The sequence below is a fragment of the Manduca sexta genome, unplaced genomic scaffold (genome assembly GCF_014839805.1).
Source record: "Manduca sexta isolate Smith_Timp_Sample1 unplaced genomic scaffold, JHU_Msex_v1.0 HiC_scaffold_2448, whole genome shotgun sequence".
NCBI classification, from domain to species: domain Eukaryota; kingdom Metazoa; phylum Arthropoda; class Insecta; order Lepidoptera; family Sphingidae; genus Manduca; species Manduca sexta.
Window position 1 is genome coordinate 4505 of NW_023593413.1, and position 6196 is coordinate 10700.

Consider the following 6196-nt stretch of genomic DNA (forward strand, 5'->3'; position numbering starts at 1 on the left):
GCGTTAAACACACAGATGGGTTTTATAAAATAAGTAAAGTGAGTGATTGCATTTTACTATAGTTTGCGTTACAAAATACGGAAATGAAGAAACCTGTACAAACTATAGATACGTTACTCTGTCCATAGTAATTGTACGAATACCAAAATTGTATGATAAAAAAAAATTATGCATAAGTATATGTTTCTATCTATTTGTATTCAGTCATGCATTATCAGAATTAAATTAGGTAAACGCCTCAATCAGAACATTTTGCCATTAATTACAATGTTGGTGATCACCTCAGAGAAATTAACACAATTTTACAAAAAGGAATGTTTCCGCCCGGGATCGAACCGGGGGCCTTCTGCGTGTTAGGCAGATGTGATAACCGCTACACCACGGAAACTATATCATAACATGGCCAATTTGTATTCCAAAATCTAGAAGATAAAACAGTATTTATAGAAAGTCTTGTCTGCATAATTATTACTTTTTTGCTTGCACAACCGGTTTCAATACCATTATTGAATATTAATTTGTTTTATTTTAACATATGTACGTATGTTATAGACTGCCTCGGTGGCGTAGTTGTATTACGGTACGACTGCAGTGCTGAGGTCTCGGGTTCCCTCGGTCGGACAAAGAGATATTGGTTTGTCTACTTTGTATTAGACCGGAGTCTGGAATTTGTGCCGGGTATGGCGATAGGCTCGCCCCCTATCACATCATGGGACAGAATACACACGGTAGAATGTGGGGGCACCAGTTGTGCCTCTGCTTACCCCTTCGGGGTTATTTGGATGTGTATATTATTATATACGTCCGTATCACCAACTCAATGTACTGTTGAGGTAATGAGTAAATTGTGGAAACTTAATTAAATCATGTACCTACTACCTAACTTGCTTCATTTTATGTTATTTCTTATTGCTTGTATGTTTCCCTTAAAACCAATAAATAAAAGTCTACTACATCATTGTAGTCATGCCACGTTAAATACCTTAAGTCTCTTTGCAAAAAACCTATATTCTCGCAATAAATAATCACACAATAGTCATAAACAAACCCTACAAAGACGAACCCATTTAAATTCGTAATCAATATTCACAAAACGGTCACAACTCGATCGCCGATCAAACGTTTTATCAGATTGATTTATTACTGCTTAATAACGCGGATATTTTGCTCAGCATTATCGTTGTTACGTTTTATGTTTACGTAATGTTTCGAGTCGTATGATTAATGTAGATCTGAGCCGAAATTATGTTAATATCTATCGAAATACAATATTTACGAGATTGTGCGTATTTCTTCAAAGTTAGATTAATAAGTTATACTCGAGGTCTTAAATATTTGATGAAAGATTTCGTGTTGATCTCATATTTTTCACTAATCTTATTTTGAGGTTATCTCCAAGTGCTATTTCTATGCTAAGGTACCTACTTGTTATTTCCATAATATTTAATAGTTATTACTTCATTGGTCCAAAAATAACACAAAGTAATTTATAATAATTTCTTATATTTACCGGAATGTTAGATACAAAACAAAAAAATATATTTATCGCGGTTTATGTATTATAATTTTCTCTCGACCTTTCGAAGACTGTAGTCGTGGTCACGGGCCGTACAAAACCGCTATAAAATCCGCAAAATAGTTTTATTAGAAAGTAAATTATTAAAACAACAAAATTAAATGTTCATACACATATAATACTGTAAACATATTATTATTAAAATGATGTTTGAAATTCCTCGTCCACTTTCGCTGAGTCAAATGCACAAACAATGTCGAATGCTAGTGACTTGTCATTATAACAACGTAACAAACTATAAACAAAGACGCCACGTAACAAAAGAACGTCTGAAGGATTTATTGGGGAACGTTAACTTAATGGTTGGAACAGAGAAAAACTTTTTGCAGGTTCATCTTGTAAAAACTGTGTTTCGGGACTTGATATCTTACTTTTCTCTTATGGTGTTTTATTGTTACGTGGGTTTACTGTGTTTTTATGATTAATTTTTATACAGTTTTTCTGGAAATATATACCTACTAATGCATCATTTAATTTTTTGTTTTTTTACATAGCGTGGGTCACTGTTGAGGTTGCATGGCAAACAAAATCTCTTAATGATATGAGAGCTGGCAGCATGATATTTGAATTGTTGAAATTAGAATGGTTAACAATATCCATTTGTTACTAAGTGCTATGTGCTGTTTTATTTTAGTCGTGTTTTGGTGTGCAATGTATTACAAATACATAAGTAGTTAGGTATTCTAATGAAAATCTAGTTTGCTTCCATTCCCTAAGCAAATTATGCTGTACAACTCTACCAGGTGGTTCATAGCCCAAAAGTAAGTCAGTTACTTGACGTTGAGACTGTAACCAATAGACATTATAAAACAAGAGAATGGAAGTACGGAGAATTTAAAATGCTTATTTCATTAAGTAAAAATATATATTTTTTGTTTAACGAGAAATGAAAATAATCCCGATTCTGTCATGCGAGAAATATTCTCTATATAACCCAGCCTTAAGTATATAAGGTAAACAAACGTCCAAAATAGGTAACATGGGGGCATTTTGAAGCGATTTAATGATATTAGCGCGGGTCCCGACGAGTTAAAAGCTCGTTTATAATAACATTACTTTCGTTTTCCTGCCGGCGAGCGACGCTAAATCAATTACGCAGTTTCATGCAGTGTGCCGCTGTAAGCGTATCCGCTTTCAAACGATTATTATTTGAATTATTTATGAACTGAATCTTCATCAAAAGGTAGTAATTTTTAATAAAAAGTAGATTTAATTACGCCGAAGCAACAAAACATGGTTAGACCTGGTTGCCAATGCGCTGAAGGTCCCAACTAATTCAACACTTCATCAAGTTGAAGAACGAAACCGGTAGAGAGACTCCATAATTAAAATAATTGAGAGTCACGATCATCAAAAATGAGGGACCGATTGGAGATAGAGATTTTACTATTGACGAATATGTTGAGTACTATTAAATTTCAAAATAAACCTTTGTTGTAAAAATATGATGGAATCACATGGCTTTTCATGTGATCTGTGATTGCCTATCTTTAATTTTTATAAAACGTATTCAGATCAACGTTTTCATCAAAGGATAGTATTTACATTTTTTTTTATAGTGATAAAATTTTCCCTTTTATACTTAGTTGTGGAGACCGTACTTTAATTTCCACAAAGGCATACAAGAAGTCATTTTTTCCACATATTTATTTTGATTTTTTATTCATCCCTTAGAGGTCTATAGAATTATGCTATTCCCACTCCAGATATACACACCGACAACGCTGTATATAGTTGGCATCGTTTACCACTGGTTAGTACCATACGGTGATAGCTAAGATATTGGACTAGATAGTCAAAAGCAAATTCGCTATGACTAGCACAGAATGTAGTGCACTTGAAATGCTCCGACAGACAGATATTATGACATGTAAATATGCCATAGGGTTCACACGTGCTGCGCTTAACGCTTGCATGGCCAACTTAATTGAATGCGGCTTCGACGCCCCAAATCTACATTTGAGAAGTTCTACTGCAAGCTGTGTTGAGCAGAGATACTAGACCTTCTCTGGAATATGTTTAGTGTTTGGATTATAGTAGATTCATTGGAATCCGAAGCTTGGAAGGTCAGAATCAGTAATTAAAAGATACAATGCTTCTTCAAGCAGATTACAATAATATCATCAGGGGAAAAGTATCAACAGAATCCTACTTTACGGAATCTCGCTCATCAGAAACTATTAGAAATACTACAATACATAACTGCACGTTTAATAATAATGAAGTGATTCTCGGCAACGGATTAATAACGTCTGCGCGACGCCTTATTATCATGTTCAAAGAATTATGAAAAGCACTATTTCCTCTTATTGTTTACGCAACAAACTCAGTTGTAAAATTATACTGGCAGAATAACATCTCTTACTTATTCTAAACATTTTTGTTTTCCCGAGCACTGAAGTAATCCCACTATCTTCGTAAGACCCGATGCGACGTGTCTTCATGGATATTCAGAGAAATGTAACAGAAAAAGAAACATAATATACCTTTTTGATATAAATATTTATTTAAAAAGAATACTAAAATGTTAGACATAATTTTTAATGTTTAATTTATAGATATTATTCTCTCTCGTTATGTTTATTTGGTATAATTAGGTCAGAATGACGTTTTAATATGCCAAGCGTAAATCATCACATTTATTAAGAATAAAAACAAGAAATATAAGTTGAAGTAAATTAAATTGCAGGTGGTAAGTCTTTCGCAAAAAATAAGTAGTAAATATAATATAATCTGAATACGATACCTATAATGTAACATTATATCTCAAGGCATTGTATAATATATAAATAATATGATTTTATTTGAATATCAATGTTGTCATAAATCTAATTGATATTCTGCTTGTAAATCAGTCCAGTTCTTTAGTCCAAATCGTACATCGTTTCCGTGGTGTAGCGGTTATCACATCTGCCTAACACGCAGAAGGCCCCCGGTTCGATCCCGGGCGGAAACAATTTATTTTGTTGTATAAATTAACTCATTTACATTTTTCCTTTCATATTATCCAGAGCAAAGTCTATGCGCAATGTTCCTGAGTATAATATTATAAACACACACGGTACACCCTGGGGTCGATTACTAAGTTGGGCTAAGCTTTGTGAGTTTTCCTATAGTGAAATCTTCCAGTAGAACTAGGCGTGGGCCGGTCATAAAAATGAACCTAAGTATCATCTACATCATGCTTTTGATCGTACAAATTATGCGAGCTTATAAAGGAACTGATCTTAACAACAATAAAAAATAATGGAATTTTTTTATCTGTATTTTGTACTGAAGTTCATACCTTAAACTGATTTTGAAAAGAGCAACACCAGAGTTTCTTGCCCGTTCTTCTCTGGTAAGAACTTCTTTCCGAACTGGTGGTAGAATTAATATTGACGGAATCTAAGTAATGTATAACATTTTACAGGTCCAAATTAATTATTGCATTTAATTTCAATAATAATAGTTTCAATATTTTAATACTCAAATTAGTGTTGCCCAAATTCAGTCTTGGTCTTGCAGTCTTGGTCTTGTTCTTGCGTTTTTGCAAGACCAAGACCAAGAACAAGACCGCGTATTTTTAGCAAGACCAAGACCAAGACTGACCGTGCAAGACTTGAGCAAGAACAAGACATAGCCTGCAAGACTCTTGTGTCTTGCAGCTAGGACTTAGCGCTATTTCACTGAGTAGTTAGGTGTAACAGTTCGGTGTATAGGTAGGTACGCTTAGGAATTCTATGAGACGCAAAAAACTGTATCAAAGAATATGAAAAACTATACCTATGCGCATTACGACTAATACCATAAACATAGCGAATAAAAAAATATCTATTAAAATCAAACTGAGTGCATGCATAGCTATGTTTTAACCATCGGCACTTTGATAATGCGGCATCAAAGGTTTTGTACTTACTTCTCAAAGAAATTTGCCGCTTTTCGGAAGTACATGGTTATGATACGCGCCGGCGGCTTCTTTTGAAATCTAAAACAATCGTTGCCGCCACGCCGAAATCATAACATTTGACACTATTTGATTGCCGCCATAGGGCGTAGGTATACTCATGCAAAATAATTTCGAATTTTAAGAGTACCTACAGGTGTTCCAAAGAATAAATAAGTTTCAGAGTGCTTAGAATGAAAATGAATACATTATACTGATCACGCAAGTAGTATTATGATTGGGATAAAATGGTAAGGATAGCCCGACTAGAAATTTAAAAGTGCGACCAATGGGGCCCCTCTTGGGCTTCCCTCTTGGGGCCCACTTTGGGATGTCACGCAAAGCCCTCTTGGGGAAATCCCAAATGGGCCCCCATTGGGAAATCCCAAATGGGGCCCAATTGGGAAATCCCCATCAGATCCCAATCTAAATTTATAAAAATCTAAAATTTCAAAAAATCAAAAATAATTTTGAATTACGGACTCTGATGGTACTATAACTTTATATTTCGATTAGAAAGTGAACTATTGGTTGAATGTATCCTTGTCGTCAGTTGGGCTCGAACTCGGGTCTTCTTGATCATCAGTCGTTCACGTTACCACTGGTCCAAGCGGGAATATTACATTCGTCGCTTTATTTGATGTACATCGAATCAACTAGATGATATTACTAATATTGCGGTTAAATGTTTAATA

General features: G+C 34.5%; 2 non-coding genes across 2 annotated transcripts; one reads left to right on the plus strand and one right to left on the minus strand.

The window, feature by feature from the left end:
• Positions 1-315: 315 nt before the first annotated feature.
• On the minus strand, positions 316-388 carry Trnav-aac. The gene has a single exon. It is a non-coding gene; the product is annotated as a tRNA-Val (tRNA).
• A 4071-nt stretch (positions 389-4459) lies between these two features.
• Trnav-aac lies at positions 4460-4532 on the plus strand. The gene has a single exon. It is a non-coding gene; the product is annotated as a tRNA-Val (tRNA).
• The last annotated feature ends 1664 nt before the right edge of the window (positions 4533-6196 follow it).